Here is a 20,619-nt window from a genome sequence, read left to right as displayed (position 1 = left end):
TCTATACTCAGTTGTGCAATTGGAATTGTTTGTGTCTTGGTACGTGACAATATGAGTCTCATTTAATGGGTCTGAGGATGTCTCTCTTTTAAAAAATATATTGAGAAGACTATAGATTTTTGTTTGTAGTATACTAGTAAACATATCTAGCCTTGAGACACTATAAGAGCTTGTTATATGCTGATTAAATTTCTTGATGGTTAGTCAGTTCTTGAGAGCTAGTCATGCTATTTCCATGTTAAATTAATTGGCATTTCTATGCCTTCCACTTGTTTGAATTTAAGACACTCTCTGTCTAAACTTTGAGTAGAACCTTAGCTATTTTACTATTCTTCCTTTATTCTTTCCCTGAACAATATGAACAATTAAAATCAACCCTTGTTTTGGTTGTCCTGTATTTTATTTTAAGCCTGTTTATTACACAAATTTAACTCGACAATTATTATTTTTAACTCTTCACATTGTCCAATCTATATTTTATTTTATCTCTCTCTTTATATGTAGGCATACTTTAGAACTCTACACCATATCCTCCATGTTTCCTATCCTTTCTTTTTATTTTAAAGCAAAAATAAACACTTATTTTACAGTTTGAGTGTTAGGAATTTGGCAGTGGTTTAGTTAGGCAGATCTTGTTCTTTTATGTTTTTATATATTTGTCTCCCTGAACTAGATTATAAATGAATTTATTGAGGACATTTTACAGCCTATTAAATTTTGTCAGCTGCAGTTATTCTAAATTTTTTTAAAGACGTGCCATTCATTTATACCTTTTATCCTATTTTTAAAGTTGCTATTCATTCCTTTTTTAAAAAAAGTTATTTATTTTTAGGGAGAGGGGAAGGGAGGGAGAAATAGAAGGAGAGAAATATCAATGAGCGAGGGAAACTTTGCTTCTCGTACATGCCCTGTCCAAGGACTGGACCTGCAAAACTTAATGTTCTATATACTAAATCAAAAAATAAACTTAATTTCCATTTTATTAAATTTAAATTATGGAAATACTTTCTTTGACTCCTGTGGAAATAAGTAGAAATCAATAAAACAAGTGACAAATAAAAAAACCCTAACTAAGTAGCTTGTGGGTAAAAAGAAAAAGTCACAAGGGGGATTTAAATCCATTTTGAGTTAATTAACATTAAGTTGTAATGTGTCAACATTTAAGGGATGTGCCCCAACGTTATTTAGGGAAAGATTTTTATCCTAAAATGCATACATTATTGAAGAACTATGTCTGAAAAACTGATCTAAACATCCACTTCAAAAACCTTCAAAAGGAACTGAAGTTAAACTCAAAAATAGTAGAAAAAGGAAGTATAAAAAAAGACCTGATATCAGTAGCATCACCTGGGAATACCATGGGACCTTGCTCTTTTTCAGGTATATTTCATTTTCTGTGAATTAACCTCTGGATGGATTTCATGTCCATGGCTGAGGAAAAAAAACAATGGTAACCTCAATTGAGGAAAGAGCTTTTCAAGCATATTTAAATAATTTTTGTCACTAACATCATAGGTCTAATAGGCCTAGCCAGGTTTAAAGTGGAAGGGTCCTGGAAAATTACCAAGTATGAATTAGATACAGGGAAAACAAAATATTATTGCCTTCAGGCAAAAATAACCAATAGAGTTAGATATCAATATAGTGGTTATCAGTAGAAATGACTGGGGGGAGTATGGACTGCTTCTGGGATGTCAGGGATGGCAAGAATATTGTGTTCCATGATCTCACTTTTGTTTTTATAAATATATTATTAGTTTGTAAAAATTCATTGAGCTGTATGCTTATTTCTATGTAAAGAAGACTTAAAATCATTAAAAATTACAGTACAAAAATTTAAATCAAAGATTATAGATAAAATACAGTTAAAAAGATGATATAGTATTTTATGGCCACAAGATTTATTAAGTTTAACTTGTATTGGTAATGATGTGGATAGGAAATCTTATGTATTCCGGAGGGTTCTTTTTCCTGGTTAAGGGTACTTTGTACAACCATTTTAAAAAGCAGATTTCTACTCTCTTCTAGTACTGATATATATGCCATATGACCTCTCAATTTTGCACCTAGGTATAGACAAAAGAACTTACTACTTATGTGCACTAAGTGATTTGTACAAGAATGGCCATAGCTGTGTTACTTAATGTACAAAAACATGTGACATTCCAAATGTATATTTAGAATGGAGTCCTGGCTCGTGTGGCTCAGTGGATTGTCAGCCTGTGAACCAAAGGATTTTTGGTTTAATTCCCAGTCAAGGCACATGCCTGGGTTGCAGGCCAGGTCCCCAATAAGGGGCACAGGAGAGGCAACCACACATTGATGTTGCTCTTACTCTCTTTCTCCTTCCCTTTTCCTCTCTCTAAAAATAAACAAAGAAAATCTTAAAAAGAAATGGATAACCTGTGACATAATTATACAGTGGCATTCTATATTGCAATAAATTAAATACAGCTACACACCATAACATGAATATATTTAAGAAGCATAATACTGAGGCAAAGAAATCCAGGTCCCGAACAGCATATGTTATGTTGATTACATTAATATGAGGTTCAAAATTTACCAAAAGTAAGACAAAGTCTTAAAGGACTGCTGCAGAGATGGCAAGACTCTAAAAAATGCATGGACATCATTACTGTAAAAGTCAGCATACTGTTAATTTTAGTAGGGGGACACAGTGATTGAGAATGGGCTCAAGAGTAGCTTTGATGCTACTAATAATATTTTTTGATATCTCAATGTTTTTCAGCAGTTTTATTGTTATGTAATTAAAATGCAAGAAACATTTTTGCAAAAATTTATTTATTTATTTTTTAAAGATTTTTGCATTTATTTACTTTTAGAGAGAGGGGAAGGGAGGGAGAATGGGAGGGAGAGAAACATCGATCAGTTGCCTCTCACATGCCCCAAACCAGGGAACTGGCCTGCAACCCAGCCATGTACCCTGACCTGGAATCAGATTGGTGACCTTGATGCTCAATCCACTGAACCATACCAGTCAGGGAATGATTTTTTTTATTTTAGTTTTAATTTTTCCATTACAGTTTACTTTCAACATTATTTTGCATTGGTTTCAGGTGTACAGCATAGCAGTTATAAAAGCATGTAGTTTACAAAGTGTTCCCCCCATATTTCCAATATCACAATATCACAACATTATTGACAATTTTATTTCTTTCCCTGGTTGGATGTTACATATGTTTTGCTTTGTGATAAATTATTGAGATATTTGTTTTATTCACTTTTCTCTATGCATATATTCTCTAGGTATAACCATTTCACAGTTAAAATGGATGAGAATTCAAGTAAGAGGTTGATATTTTCTTGAGGAATAGGAATGGATTTAGGTGAAACACAAAGATACTGATAATAGTTTATTTGCCATTCTGTGCACTGAATTAGGGATGTTTATTTTACGATTCTTTTAAACGCAATATTCCTTATACACAAGTTGTATGATACATTTCATAATAAAATAAATTTTAAAAGAATACATGTACTTGCAAGTAAAATATGTTTCACTACGAAATGCTGCCATTACTTTACAGTTCTCCTAAAGTTGTCAAATAATACAAATAATCATTCATTTTATATGCAAGTTGAATAATTATAATGACATATATGCAAATACAATTAAGAGTATTCCTCTATGCAAATTACTATACCTTTCAACTGGATAAATATTACAGTAATTCTATAACAAAGGCAATGTTTTTCAAGAAATGATTGCCTACTGCATCTTATGGAAATTTATTAAAATTCATAATATGTACACATTGAGATGGCAAATATATACACATTTTCCTGCAGCCCTTCATACGTTCTGCAATAATTATCACAGTGAAACCAAGAGGGGTGGCTAGAAAGATTTTGTTGTGCTTTAAATTACTTGCATTAGATAACAAGCCTTACATGTACAACTCATCTCTTAATATTTGACAAAGTTCAGGTTCTTTCTCTCTATACTCCAATCAGTTCTATTTTTTAAAATTTTATCCAGCATTTTTAATTATGCTTTTGCCTCTTTCTTATTGTTTTGCCACATATACTGATTCTAACCATTTCCTCCCTAATTTTACTGATTTTTATACTTCTGTTCTCTTCCTGATTTATTCACAAATTGGCTTTGTTTGATTATATATTTTTTCAAAACTTAGCCCACGTGTTTTTCATGGTCCTGTATGATCCCTACAACACCTTAGGTTCTCTTCTGGTGTTATACTCAGTTTTGCCTTGATTGTTTTTAAAACAATTAGAATAACAAGTTAGCAATAAACTTTATACTTATGTCTTCCATTATTTATGTGTCTTTTTCTTTTTAATTCTGAAAGTCTTGTAAGTATAAGCCAGAACAAATTAAATGTATTACATTGTTAGGAGTCTTTCTTTAAAAGATTTTGTGTCTAAAATTCATCACCTGGCTTTTTTTAACGTCTTGCAGAAAAGAATAATAATTATAATAATAGTGATGAAAAGCACTGGATTAAAGTCTTGTATAAAACTTTTAAATTGCATATTAGCATAATAATATTTCAGAGAAATTGTTTAGCCAAAAATCAGCTCACGTTGGTTAAACATACAGATGTGTAAATATATTTAACAAATGATTTGTTATTGCATAAGACTACCTAGTGACTTTCCAACTGGTATAATTTTCAAGTGAATCTGACCTAAGTCCTTGTACATTTTGCAATAATTCTTAATTTCCTGCTAGTATTTCAGGTCACCATTTGATCCATTTAATAATGGTCTTAACTCAGTTACAGCTCATATAACTTATATAAGGCTAGCAATGTCCACAACTCAAGGATCTTAAAGCATATTTTGAATTTTAAAGTTTTATCATAAAACCTTATATTTTACAAAGTGCCAAATAGTAAATTGTATTGCAGAAAATTGTTAAGCTACAAAATGAAAGAAAAATTATCTATCAGACCTATTATGAGTATCCCTGCAGTCCTTTTTGTTTTGACAATGAAACTAGAAAAGGAACAGGTTATATTTCTTGACACAAATATTGATTAATTTATTCCACCAATAAGAACCAAATTAAAATGATAACAAATTAAAACAGCAATTATGCTAACACATACAATTATATTTATTTGGAGTAAATGAGGTTAAAAGAGATGGATCTTGCTCTTGATGCTCTAGGACAAATTATTTAACAGCTAAAAAATCAATTAAAATAGCAAAGCCTGAGCAAAGTTAGCCTGTTTTTATAAAGAAGAAACGGGCATGTGTGGTTGTTTTCCTCCTACGACAAAATGAGTGATAAACAGTTCACCAGGACATGCTCTCTATGAGAATCAGATAAAATGTGGTTTGCTGTTATTGTCCCTAGGGCCTTGACAGGTTATAGGCACTATGTATGCTAATAAAAATATACTGAACTAGTGAACATTCCTACTAAATCAAAGCAAATGACCAAATGAAACCACCTTTCTTCATCTATATTTATGGTTCTACCTTGAAACATACTCATCAATAATCATAATGAGTCACTAGTAGCCACAAATTATGCACATACATATATACACATATATGCATACACATGTATAATCAACATAAGTTATGAAGCACAAATGATACATGCAGGCAGTAACAAGTTTCTCTTATGAGTGAACTATTCTTACCTAGGAAAGTAAAATGTAAAATGTCAACATATAATTGATCAGAACTGGGGTACACAGAATAGTTTAGTCTTGTAACACTTTACAGTAAATTGATCGGAGATGTCAAATGTGTGAATCACAACATGGTGTCCTTGGGAATGACAGGTCAGCCTCAGAACAGAAGACGTGATATCACTGAAGAAGGGAAGCACCTATCCAGATCGTTCTCAGCAGTCCATTCCAAAAAATACCAGTGTTTCACATTGCGGAGAATAGCATAGAAATCATCCATTTTTTAAATTTGAATGCTATGATCCTCATGAATTAGTTGGATAATTTGACTCCTTGTAGAGTTTGCCTGTAAGTAGACAATGCCCTCTTCAGATTAATGCAAATTTTTAGTCTTCATATAATATCCATTTACAGATATCTGTATATCAGGCTCATAAATAATTTATAGTATTTCATTAATTCTTGACACAGATACGATTGAGCTTTAGACTAAGAAACAGATTCTGGAAACAGAGCATTTCACCAAAATAAATACCCTCTGGTGTGCATCTGACTAGATAATCAACCACACTTTCTCACCCTCCCCTCCTGCCCAGCCCTACCTCTGACTTCTATCCCAAAGAATACTCCATTTGCTTCTATGTATTTCTTTTTTTAAAATAATAGACTACTTTTTAAAGTAGTTTTGTGTTTGCAGCAAAATTGAGCAGAAGGTCCAGAAACTCCCCATATACTCCTTAACTACACACCCCCAGCTCCCCCAGCAGATATCCCACACCATGGTGGCACATTTGTTATAATTGATGAACCTACACTGACATATCATTACCACCCAAAGTCCATAGTTTGCATTAGGATTTACTCGTGTATATTCTGTGTTTTCACAAATGTATAGTGACATGCATCTACTGTTACAATGTCCTACTCTAATGAATAGCTTTAGTATACTAAAAGTCCTTTGTGCTCTGCTAGTCATCTCTCCCTTTCCTCCTAACTCTTGGCAGCCACTGATCCTTTTACTGCCTTTATAGTGTATCTTATCTAGAATGCCATACAGTTGGAATTATACAGTAGGTAGCTTCATCAGATTGACTTCTTTCACTTAGTAATATGCACTTAAGTTTCCTCTATATTTTTGATAGCCTGATAACTCATTTCTTTTTAGAACTAAATAATGTTCCATTGTCTGGATGCACCATAGTTTATCAGTTAATCTACTAAATGATATCTTGGTTGCTTCCAACTTTTGGCAACTATGTATAAAGCTGCTATAAACATATGTGTAGGTATTTGCGTGGACATAAATTTTTAACTCATTTCATAAATGCAAGGAGTGCAACTACTAGATTATATGGTAAGAGCATGCTTAGTTTTGTAAGAAACTACCAAACTGTCTCCCAGTATGGCTGTACAAGTTTGCATTTCCACCAGAAATTAATGAAAATTCCTGTTGTTCTACATCCTGGCCAGCATTTGGTATTGTCAGTGTTTTGGTTTTTGGCTACCCTGATAGATATGTATCTCACTGTTGTTTTAAGTTGCCATTTCATGTGGAGCATATTTTCATGTGCTTATTTGCCACCTGTAGACCTTTCTTGGTGAGGTGTCTATTCAGTTCTCTTGCCCATCCTTAATTATGTTGTTCATTTTATTGTTCAGTTTAAGAGTTCTTTGTATATTTGGATAACAGTCCAAATATTCAAAGATCCAATAAAGACACTGGATAAAGTAAAAGAAGTATCTTTTGCAAATATTTTCTCTCAGCCTCTCTCTTGTCTCCTCGTTCTTTTAACAGTGACTTCTACTGAGCAGGAGATTAAAGTTTAATGAAATCAAGCATATGAATTATTTTTTTATAGATTGTGCTTTTGGTGTTTTATCTAAAAAGCTATCACAGATGGTCATCTAGATTTTTATAGACATTATATTCAAGGAGTTTTATAGTTTTGCATTTAAGATGTAGGTCCATGATGAGTTTTGAAATAATTTTAGTGAAGGGTAGAAGGTGTATGTCTAGATTTATTTTGGGGCATGTGGATGTCCAGTTGTTGCAGCACCATTTGTTGAAAATACTATCTTTCCTTCATTGTATTTCCTTTGCTCTTTTGTCAAAGGTCAGCTGATTATACTTGCATGAGTATGCATTTCCTTTAGTATCCATGTAAAAATTTCCTTTGCAGGTACAGCGGAGGTTGTGACATACTATCTTGATACTACTTCAGGATAAGAGAACTTATTCTTATAGCTGCTTGGAGTGCTGCTGGCAGGCAGCCTTCAGCTATCAGACCCCTTTGAGGTTGGCCTTAGCTGAAGTGAGTGGCTTTGCACATGGGTACCAGCCCTTCCTGAGGCAGGCTACATCCAGTGCATGATTAGCAGAATGGTAATAATAAGACAGATCCCTCTGTCCAAATCAAAATAACTTTGAAGTGCTAAGTAAACAAAGACTCCAGTGAAGCTGTGACTAAGACCATCAACTGGATTATATTTTACTTTCTAATTTACCTAATTTATCTGATTTTCTAATTAAGACCTTTGCTGAGAACGCATAAAAGCTTTTTCCTCTGTGCTCAATCATTATCATTTTTATACACTTTAATATATGTTGATAAGAAAAATACACCCTAACAAACTTTTTGTTTGTTAAATTTTGTTTGAGAATTTGCTACCTGTGTTAAATTTAAATTATGAGCTAGGTCCTCATTGCAATGCCACTGCTTATGGGAAAAAAATATTATCAAAGAGACAAAGACTTTTGGTACGTGAAGATTTGTTTACTGTGTTTTCAGGCAATTAAACACATAGGATAAAAGTAAAAGTGTGTCTTGGCCTGTATGGGTATGATAACATTTTCTTGTTACTGATTTATTTATTTTATTGATTTATTTATGATTGCTACTTCTGTTTTCAAAAGATTTTTATCATTTTCAAAAGACTACTGATACTGAAGCATAACTATTATTTGGAAAAAATCAGTTGAAGAAGAAGCTTGCACACTTTCACACAAACCCAAATTGCCTAATGCAACTGTCAATATGGTTTCCATCTCTAAAGCTTCAGGAACTCAAAAATAATTTTCATGTTAAAGTTCACTGAATGAGGATCTTAAAAATCATTCTATGAGTCTGATTTGGAGAAAGAGGTCTAATTTGCTGCTTCTTGTGTTAATAATTTGTTGTTTCTAATTAAATCTCAATATTATTGTTCCTTATTAAAATATATGTACCTGAATAAGCTTTGTTAAATATCATTTAAAATTTTTCTGTGGTCCTGATTATGCCATAGTTCTGCCAAATCACAAATATATTTTAACATTCTGACAAATTGTTACTTATCCTATATCAAGTTCTTATTCTACCCTCAGCAATATGACTTCCTTAAATTTCAACTGGATTATATTTTACTTTCTAATTTATCTAATTTTCTAGTGAATAAAAATGAGGTAAATTTTAAAAATTTACATTTTATTTGGAATTACTGTTACTTGTAATTTATTTTGTTTATTTGTTCTATTTTTCTCATTACAAAAAAAAAGGATCCAATAATTGAATGACTATATCTTTCCCTTCATGAAAATCATCATAAAATAAAGGTTAATAGTAAATTGAGTGAAACGGCTCAGATATTTATTATAGTTGTATATTGAACTTATTATTAATTATTGACTCATAATTCAGGCTGTGGCAGCTTTCAACCTGTGCCCTTCCTATTTCCTCTTTCGGGGAACACAGTGTGTTGACAGCCCCCACTGCAACCTCATCTGGGTACCCCATCATGATCATCCCAAGGTGATGCTTTCTGGAATAGCTCCAAGCTAATGACTGTTGAGATCTATTTCTGTGGAATATGAGATTCTTGCAACAGGGTGCTTCAACTACAAGATTTCCCATTGGTCTAGCAATGTTTTTTTATACTCTGCTGCAGTCTCAGGCACATCTTAACCTCTCCTCCTTCTTTTCCACTCTTCTTTTACCCATGTTAGACCTGCCTCAAGGCATGAGAGCTCCCCATGTTTACTCCAGCTTCTCTGATCTTACTTTCCATGACATTTGCTCTTCATATTAGTGCATTGGGCAGTGAAGAGCACTCAGTTCTGATAGATTAGGAAGTTATCTGTTTTTCCCTTGGGGGGGGGAAACAATGTTTGATAAATGGAAATAGACTAAAGAAATAGACAAAATAATTTCATTTTTAAGGTTAAAATTTAAGAAAGATCTCAAGCTATTGTGAAAACAAAGGCAATTATCTAGTGTTTTTTACGGTGTTTGACTTTTCCATATTGATTCATATACTTCTTTACACTTTTTTATTGTCCTTTACTTATTAATCCCGAATATCAATCTTTTCTCATGTATACGTGCTGTTAATATCTTTTCTCATATTTTGTCTTTTATTCACTTTCTTCTGGGGCCTGTGCTGAGTACATACTCATGACCCAACTTATTGTTAGCAAAAAGGTGCAATGCATGTCATCTCCCATATATCACACTACATAGAATATTAGTACTTATTTTAAATTTGAGGTACTTCTTTTTTGAAATTTTAATTATGATATGGATTTGTGGACACTATTAAATATTTTGCGTGATCTAACTTGTACATTCAAATTTCTTATTGTTTTTCTATCAAGCTTATAAATGATATTAATTAGAAAGTTTCTTGAGTTTACAAAGTGAAATTAAAAAAATAACATTTTACTGTGTAATTAAATTATCTATGTCAACCAGAATGAAAAATAAATAATAAATGTTAAGGTATTAATGAATCTATAAGTCTCTAATAACTTTTGTACTGTTCATGAAAACAATAGTTTAATTCTAGATTATTAATTTATGATATATAGAGGTTATAAAGGTAACCATTATAATAAACATAACTATTATATACATATATTTTTAACATAATCTATAGATTAAAATATAAATAAATAATTAAAGCTATTAAAAACTCAAATGCATTAGTAGAACTAAAGGAAAGTACAGACTCCCCAAAATGCTCCATGAGTGTTAAGGCTATTAACATGAATATATCTCTAACAGAGCCTAGAGCTCTCTATTTCTCTATTCAGAATTGTGTAAAATGTCTCTTGTACAGATATGCTACATCTATAGGTCATAAAGACTCATGTGTTAACACATGCTATTTTCAATATATTTTTATCTCCATGAAATCCTTGATCAGAAAAAATGTGGAAAAATTATTTGGCTTAACTTTCACGTTTCTGCTTAATGCACTAATTCTGGAAAACCATGAACTATCCAGCCTAGAAGGCTATTGTCATACAAGGTTATCACATGGCTGCTTGTGGCAGGGGGAGAATTGGAGTGGCGCATAACAAATTATGTAGGAAGAGGCTGAAGACAAACATTTCTTATTTCAATAGCTAAAAGACACCATTTCTCTCTCTTCTCCCCCATGAATCTTTTGGTACTGTTTATGTTATACCCAGGGTTCAAAAGAGCTATGTCAGTAATTTTGGTCGGATAAAAATATGGGTTAAATGGAGGTAACTACTAGACATAACATTGTATTGCACCTTTGAGAAAATATGTTTAGAATCCCATCTAACAGATTTACAAATAAAATTTTATAACAAAAACTGTCTATAAACCAGGCGTTTTTTTTTAATCTAACTAAAATAAACACTGCTTTCCTTTAGAGTAAGAGATGACTCTTTTAAAAACTTACTTAATCTTTCTAATATAAAGTTGTTGGATCTGCAACACTGAAAGGAAAAGAAATCAACAGAGACAAGAGGGAAGGGGGGGCAGGGAAAGGGAAGGGGAGGGGAAAGTCAAGGAACATATAGCAAGGACTCATGGACAAAACCAAAGGGGAAGAGCTGAGGGAGGGAAGGTGGGAAGGGGCAAGGGAAAGAGGTGGGGGGGAGGCAGAGACAAATGTATTTAAAAAGTAAATAAATTTAAAAAATAAATAAATAAATAAAGTTGTTGGATCTGTTTTATGAAACATTCTAGATCCTCTGAAGTATTATGAGACAGGCCTTTTCTCTGGATAATATGTTTAGTGTAAGTTGTTGTTACAAAGTAAATGACATCTTAAAGTGCTGGCGTTTAAAACTGCAACAGCAAGGCCATGAATTTCCTTTGTAATTATGACTCACCTATACTATGTAAAATTAGTCTACTCATTATAATATGCTTTAAAATAATATTTAAATGAGAAAGAATGCATAATTTATAGTAGTTTCTTCAGATTTAATCTGTTTGAAATATTATTACAAAGTAGAAGTATATTCTTTCTATTTATTTGTAAGTTAATATTGTAAAGGGAATATGTGTCTACTTTAATCTTTGTTTTTGAGATATAGCATCTCATATTTACAAAGTATCATAGACTCTTTCATACCAAGGGGGTGTTTAAATAAATCTCAGCTCATGATTGATTAATCTTAAATAATTAGAAAATACCTCTAGCGTGAGCTATTACATTTCTTTTTATTGTTGAGTTCTGGTTCAATAAGCATGAAATTCTAGGGCATGGATTGTGAATTATAGTACCCCAAGGTCCTTACTCCACTGGCAAAGTTTCCAAAATGAAACACCAGCTTCATATTCAAATTTCTCCTTTGCTCAGCGATCCCTGCAATACACTTTGATGATTCAGTCTCTCAAGTGTTGGCTGAGTCCAGATTTAGAGAATGCTATCAATGTTGCTGAAGATATTTAAAAAAAAGATATTCAATGCAATGCACTGTGCAAATGAAGATGAATAGGTGCACAGTTGGATATGTTTTGTGTAAATAATCAATTTAAAAATCATAGCCAATATCGAATGTTAACAATATATTTGATATCCACTGAGGCTATATGTGATTATTTCTGTGAGTGAAAGAAATGTATGTCATTTCTGGACCAGATATTTTATTTTTGATGGTCAAGACTAGCGTAGTTGTGAAGCACATGTTGAAACGGAACCCTAAACAGCCTGGTTTTGTGAATTATAGCAATAAGCAGAGTCCTACACTGTCAATCCACATTAGCCGGGTAAGAAAGAAACATTTTGTTGTTATTGCTGTTGAAGCTTCTAACCCCAAGTCTTATAATACCACAATTTAACCTATTCTGACTAAGGAAACATGGAGACGGATTCTTACAAAGGTGTTGAGTAGGTGTTACCTACAGAATATAAAAACATATTTCTTTCTCCGTAAAAAAAGAATCTCTGCTGGTCAAATTTGTCATACCAATATTTTACACTATCTGAAAATCACACAACTTTTTCTGGAATGACCTTTAAGTCAGTATGCTGGGCATGTGAATATGATGTGTCTCACTGTCATCTGCTTCAAACACCAGTAGTTGGGGAAATTCAGAAAAATTTAACCCAAACTCTTTGTTTTACAAAGATTACTGAAGTTAAGAGAGTCCTCCAAGGTTATCAAAATAAAAGAAATGTATGATAAAAACCCAAGTTTTTTGAAAACTAGGTCATAGTTTCATTTCTTGCACCATATGTTCTTCACATTATCATTTAGCTGTGCATGCAGAGAGCAGCCTGGGATGCTTGAATAGGAAAAAGGATGTTGGGGGTAAGAACTCTTGAAGAATATATTTGGAGATAAAGAAGAAAGACATATAGAAAGGGAAATGTTAAAATAAACTCGATGTCACAACTCTTTTGAAGGAAATCCCTGTATGCTTTATATAAAAATTATATAGCTATTGTTCCAAAAGTACTCTAAGTGACTAGAGAGTCCTCAGGTTTGTATCTTACATGAGTCACCACTTTTTTCCCCAATCATTTCAATACCTATTATAAGTAAAACCACATATCAAAGTTCTAAGCAGGCTGGTATACATTTAATGATCTGTTCTACAGATCTTCAGGCAATATTTTATTTTTTTTCCTCTGATAATATCTGGATTATTTTTCTAGCTGTTATTTTTTTTCCAGTCAACATGTTTGATGTATAAGCAGATTTGATTTTTCATGTGCTTTTGTTTTAGAAGGAGAAATACCCTCAAAACATCTTCCAAATAATAACTGGGTCTACATTAACATTACAAAATGTCACTGAGATTTTGAGATAAAATTTAATATAAATGTGTCCCATTAAATTTTATTACCACTTAGCAGGATCAGGCTACACATGGTATAGTATCTGCACTTTGTTTAATCTCTATTTTAATAGGCATTTTATTGACATTTTGATAGACTCCTCCAGTGCTTAAGGTTATTAAATTCCATGCTTCAAGTTATAAAAGTCAAAGCAATGCAATTAAATGAACTCCTTTGATCATGCATTCTTATTTTTAGTTTTGGATATAACACTGGAAAATTTTAAAAGCCCAAGTTTTTAGATAAGTTTGAGAAGATATCCCTAAATAGTAATAATGATAAAACTCCCACAATTATTTCTTTAAAATTGCTGTTTGGACATTTTGAAATTCAGTTTTAATCAATTGTCACTATATATATACATACATACATATATATATATATATATATGTATATATATAGTTTGCCATTGTTCAGAACCCTCCCTTTTTTCCCCCAGAAAGGAGTACACAGTACATGAAATTACTTTTGACAAAGTCAAAAGTTTTATATTCTTGTAAATGTGGCAAGAAATTCAAGTTGATATGAAGTTTATTTCACTTTAAACTTTATTTTTATTTTATTTTAGAACGATTTGAGTTGATTAATTATGTAACAGTAAAATATTGAGCTGACTGAAGTTTATAACGAATTAACAACATTGGTCTTAATACCCCTCATTTATCAAGATTCTGAGCACAAAATAGGAGGAATAGATGTAATGAAGTTGTACATCTGAAATTTATATAATGTTATTTATCAATGTTATCCCAATAAATTTAATAAAAAAAGATTCTACCTTAGTATAAATTATTTGTGCATATATATATATATATATATATATGTATGTATGTATTACTCTATTTAAACTTCACACCATATCACAAATAAGTAGAATTTTTTCTGTAACACAGAAAAAGACCAAAATAAAAAATCAAAAAGACAAAATTCACCACAGAAGAAACTTTAATCTAGACAGTGAATACATTGAAAATGTAACAGATTTTGCTTACTTTGGCTCAGTCATAAATTCAAGTGGAGACTACAATGAAGAAATCAAGAGAGGGTTGAGACTCTGAAAGTCAGAAAGAATTAGGAGAGATCACGAAGAGGAAAGATGTGTCATTAGAGGCCAAGGCTAAGGTCATGTACACTAAAGTATTTCCAATTTCTATGTATAAATGCAAACATTAGAAAGTGGAGGTTGATAGGCAAAGCGTGTTTCATTGGAAATATGGTATGGAGGAGAGCTCTGCAGATAACCGGGACTGCCAGAAAAATAAACAAGTGGGCCATAAAGCAAATTGAAGCCTGAAACATCCCTGGAGGCAATAATGACAAAACTGAAGCTGTCTTCCTTCAGGTACATCATGAGAAGGCAAGGTTATTTTGAAAAGACAAAAATTTGAGGGGAAAACAGGAGGCAGCATGAAAAGATAGTAATTTTGGGAAAAGCAGGAGGCAGCAGGAAATATGAGATGATTGGACTCAAAAGAAGCTATAGACATAAGTCTACAAGAACTGAGCAGTGCAGTTGAAGACAGGACCTGTAAATTGGCTAAAATCACCCGACTAATAGATTCTGGCAGAACCAGAATTCAAGTGAAGATCAATGTCACTCCAGACTTATATACTTGACCATCTTGCCTTGCATAAGACTTTTAAATTCTACTTAAAAATATATAATAATAATAGCTGATATTTCTAGAACTTATACTTTGTGCCAGGTAATGCTATCACTGATATAATTGTATAAATTCATTACTTCTTGGGGGTAACCAAGATAGTGACATAGGTAAATGTGGTACTTGAATCCTCCCACAACCACATTAAAACTGCAACTAAACTACAGACAACCATCATCAGAATGCCTAAAATTTAGCTGAACAGAAGTCCTACAACTAAGGATATAATAAAGAAGCCACATCAAGACTGGTAGGAGGGAGCATTTTCCTTAAGATAAGGAATAAGACAAGGACATCCACTTTCACCACTGTTACTCAACATACTACTAGAAGTCCTAGCTACAGCAATCAGACAAGAAGAAATAAAAGGCATCCAAATTGGAAAGGAAGAAGAAAAAGTGTTATTATTTGCAGATGACATGATTCTGTGTATAGTGAACCCTAAAGATTCCACCAAAACTACTAAAATTTATAAATTAATTCAGTAAAGAAATATAATATAAAATGAATATCCATAAATCAGCTGCATTTTTATACATCAATAATAAACTATAAACAAAAGGAACCTATGAAAACAAATCAGTTTACAATCAGTTTATAAAAAAATAAAATATCTAGGAATAAATTTAACCAAGGATGTGAAATACCTGTACATGAAAAATTATAACACATTGGGGGAAGAAATTGAATTTACAAATTAGTGGAAACATATTCTGTGTCCACGGATAGGAAGAATTAACATCATTAAAATGTCCATAATATACACAGCAATGTATAGGTTGAATGAAATTACTACCAAGATATCAACGGAATATTTCACAGAAAAAGAACAATCATTCCAAATATGTATATGGAATCACAAGAGACCCTGAGTGTCCTCAGAAATCTTGAGGAAGAAGAGCAAGATTGACGGAATCACACTACCTGATGTCAAATTATATTACAAGGCCATAGTAATCAAAACACTGTGGTACTGGCATATAAACAAGTATACAGATCAAAGGAACAGGATAGAGAACCCAGAAATTAACCCAAGTCTTTATGGTCAATTAATATTTGACAAAGGAGTAAAAATATACAATAGATTAAAGATGGTCTATTCAATAAATGGTGTTGGAAAAATTGGATAGATATATGCAAAATAATGAAACTAGGTCACCTTCTTATACCATACACAAGAATAAACAAAAAATGTATTAAAGACTTAAATGTTAGACTCAAAACCATAACAATCCCAGAAGAAAACATAGGGAGTGAAATCTCAAACATTTCCCATAGAAATATTTTTTTCTTATATATATATCCTCAGGAAAGAGAAAAAATAAATAAATGAGATTACATCAAACCAAAGAGTTTTTGCACAGCAAAAGAATCCATCCACAAATAAGAAGACAATTCTCAATTCACTGAATGGAAGAATATATTTGTCAATGATATCTGATCAGAGGTTAATATCCAAAATTTAAAAAGAACTTATAAAATTCAACATAACCTTTGTTTTACACAACAACCTTTTTAACAAAAGATCTGAATAGACACTTCTCCAGAAAGGACATATAGATGGCCAATAAACATATGAAAAGATTCTCAACATCACTAATCATTAGAGAAATGCAAATTAAAACCAAAATGAGACATCACTCACACCTGTCAAAATGACTATCATCAATAAATAAACAAACATGTTGGCCAGGATGTGGAAAAAAGGGAACCCTGTGCACTGCTGGTAGGAATGTAGATTGCTGCAGCCACTGTAGAAAACAGTATGCAGTTACCGCAAAAAATTAAAATTTTTACTGCCTTATGACCCAGCAATTTCACATCTGGGAATATATCCAAAGAAAATTGAACCACTAATTAAAAATAATATATGCACACTTATGTTTATTACAGCATTATTTACAAGAGCCAAGGTTTGGAAGAAGCCCAAGTATCTACGAGTGGATGAATGGATAAAAAAGTTGTGATACATTTACGCAATGGAATATTACACAGCTCTAAAAAAGAAAGAAATGTTACCCTTTGCAACAGCATGGATGGACCTGGAGACCATTATGCTAAGTGAAATAAACCAGTCAGAGAGAGACAAGTACCATATGATTTCACTCATATATGGAATCCACTAAATGAAATAAACTAACAGAATAAAACAGGCTTAAAGATGGAGAATCAACTGACAGCTGTCAGAGGGGAAGGAGGTTGCAAGGCTAGGTGAAAAGGGTAAAGAGATTAAAAAACCCTCATAGACACAGACCACTGTGTAGTGATTACTCAAGGGAAAAAAGGGTCGGGGGAGGTAGAAGAGGGTGAAGCGGGGATAAATTATGATGTAAGGAGACTTGGAGTGGTGAATGCATGATGCAATATACCGATGATGAAACCTATATAATTTTATTAGCCAGTGTTACCCCAGTAAATTCAATAAAGAAGTGAAAAAAAAAGACAGGAAAGGGGGGCAGAAACATGGAACTGGCTGATCCCACAGCCATGCATGGCAGATAAAAATCAGGAGGTCACCCCCTGAAGCATGAGGGGTAGCAGCCTCACACCAGGTCTTTTAACCCAGTGTTTCAGTGCTGGAAAACCAGTAAGGATCGTGTCTGAGTGAGACAGAGAGCTTCTGGAGACCCCAGCATACTTACTTAAAAACAATTTTTTGTTTATTGATTAGAGAAAGGGAGCAGGGGGGTTGGAAAGGAAGAAAGAGAGAGACAGCTGAAAAGACTCCAGGACATACGGGGAGGAACTGAATTGTCTAGCTTTAGGGCGAGAGCTTGGGGGTGGTTTCCTCCCAGATGGAGTGCTGGCAGAGGCCACTGTTCTCTTCTGAGTCCTCCCTGACATCTGAGTCTCAATCCAACTGGCTAAGACAGTTTGGCCAGCCCTGGTGATTACCTGAGAGCTGCCTCACCCTATTTGAGGGCCCACCCCAGCCATTTCCAGTGGCTTTTCCTTACAACCGGCCTGTCTTGGCTCATGTCCTAAAATCTCTCAAAAAGCAGCTCCTGGCCGCAGCATGCCCTGTCTCTCTCACTCATGGCCTGAGACCCAGCACTAGTGGTGGTTCGCAGCTGGGCCTCTCCCAGACACCTCCAAGCCCAGCAAAAGTAGCAGCCATCTACAAACTGCCTTGTTGCTTATGCTCTGTGACCCTGGGCAAAACACAGGTGATGGCTGCCCTTGGCCTGCACCTCCCAAGAGGGCCTAAAGCTACCTTGTTTTTGTTATTTTTAATGTTTGCATCCATCTATAAACCCAATCTACCCAGCTTCTGTGGTTCATCTTGCCTGCTTATTCTTCTGTACTGTTAGCCTGAAGCTGTGTTTTAAAAATAAAATTATTTCAAGGTCATGGGCTTCTTCAGTGAGGAAGAGTATCATGAGTACAGAGCAGTCTCTGCCAAGGATGCAGGAGGGTAAAATTGTGGTTCAGCTGTCACTTAATTACTATAACACATGTAAATCATCATCTAAACTTAAATAGAAATTTTTTAAGTTGTTCACGTATTTCCCTTTATAGTGTTAGTCCAGCTCTTCCTTGGCACTTCAGTTCTAAACTGGAGATTTCTACTTAGTCTTAAATATTCAGCCCTTGCAGTCTTTGTCAGAGTCTGCCTGAGCATCTGCCTAAGAAAACTACCAGCTGCTCTGAAAAACAATCCATCCAGAAGCGGGACTTTGCCTTCTCTTGACAGGTCCACCGTCCTTAGCTGTAAGACAGTTGCCCTTCCCTATGAGGATGGCTTTCTGTCATGAGCGCTGCTTACCTGACTGACCCTGGATTCCCTGCTCTGTGTTTCACCGTTTCCAAAGAACAATCCGTCTGGCTTGCCAGACTGAGTTCCCTCCAGCAGTTCTCATTTGGGTCATAATGTCCTCAGATGACATAGTTTACAGAACTTTCATCAATCTTAACATACATTTTCATACATCAGTAACTTGTCAGAGCCTATTTTAAAATGTGCTGCTCAGAATCAAACAAAAATAAGAGTGCAGAGCTCAGCGATAATTTCTCACTACTTCCTTAAATTTTACATTAGGCTTCTGTCACTATAGCAAAAATTGGCATTAGGCTTTGTAGCAGCCTATGTCATTTATGGCTCATAATAAATTGCATTCAAACAAAATCCGTATAAGAGTTGCTGTAAAGACAAAAGTCCTCCCTTATGCATTTAGTTAAATTTAACATCTTGATGCATAATAATACACTTATTCATTTCAAATATTAACAAAATATATTTGAATAATTTTATCTTACATAATATTTTTAAATTTAGTTTCTCTATCAACCACTTAGTCACTGTCTATCTTATATTTGTGTCCTCTGCAAATGTGTTGAAATTATTATCCATTGAAAGGCTATGCATTGGAGAGGGCCAAATCAAAGGTTTTTGGCATGCCTTAAGACCCTTCCATCCAGCCTGACATTGTACCATCAATTAATCATCTTTAAACACTTGTTGTCAATCCGGCTACTGGATGCTAACATTGTCAGTGGTGCTAGTGAACAACTGTTTATTGAGTGTTTACAAAGATTTCAGTCCATAGTCAAATCCTCAGCTTACTTATATTGAGAAGTAGGCTGATTTTCTATACAGGTTCACATAATTTTCAGTCTCATCAGGTTTCAGAACAATAGTTCAATACACTCTCTCTCCTGTTTGACATGTAAAATATATAACTTCATCTTTAACCAAAAACAGCAACTCAATATTCTGGGACTTTTTAAAGAACATAATCTCGAGCTTATTGTTATATTACATCTATCCAAATCCAAATCCAAATGGTAAGTGAAAGAGAATAACTCTCTGTGGGATAAATTCTAAAAAATGCGCAATTCCTAATAGCCTCCATTATTTAGGTAATGAAAATTGAAGAGTTAACATATATGTGCAAATTATATGAAATCCCTATTGTATGAAAATTTATGTGAACATTCCTTTTTCAGTAATCATGCCTATAATAATTTTCAAAATTATCTGTGCATCAAATCACATAATGAAGCTCTATAAAGCCAGTTCTTCTAACAGTTTTCAGAAGTTAGACCCTTCATCTGAATGCTAAATGCTACCATTAATTTGTTATCCTATAAAATTTATTATCCTAAATGAACATTGCTGTGATTCCAGCTGATACAACAGATGGACAGGACATGAAATAGCTTGATGAAATTCATGGTAAGACCATGTATTTTTTTCTGTTCAATTCATGTCCTTTTTATGAGAAACCACAAAATAAATATCT

At 33.4% G+C, this 20,619-nt stretch overlaps 1 pseudogene; it reads right to left on the bottom strand.

Moving 5' to 3' along the window:
- Nucleotides 1–5,946: 5,946 nt before the first annotated feature.
- LOC129079799 (zinc transporter ZIP12-like) overlaps nucleotides 5,947–20,619 on the bottom strand; it is a 40,873-nt pseudogene continuing 26,200 nt past the window's right edge.

This window comes from Pteronotus mesoamericanus, unplaced genomic scaffold, assembly GCF_021234165.1.
Source record: "Pteronotus mesoamericanus isolate MK-2021 breed Mesoamerican mustached bat unplaced genomic scaffold, CSHL_Meso_final contig_82, whole genome shotgun sequence".
NCBI classification, from domain to species: Eukaryota; Metazoa; Chordata; class Mammalia; order Chiroptera; family Mormoopidae; genus Pteronotus; species Pteronotus mesoamericanus.
This window is presented reverse-complemented; position numbering and strand designations above follow the sequence as displayed.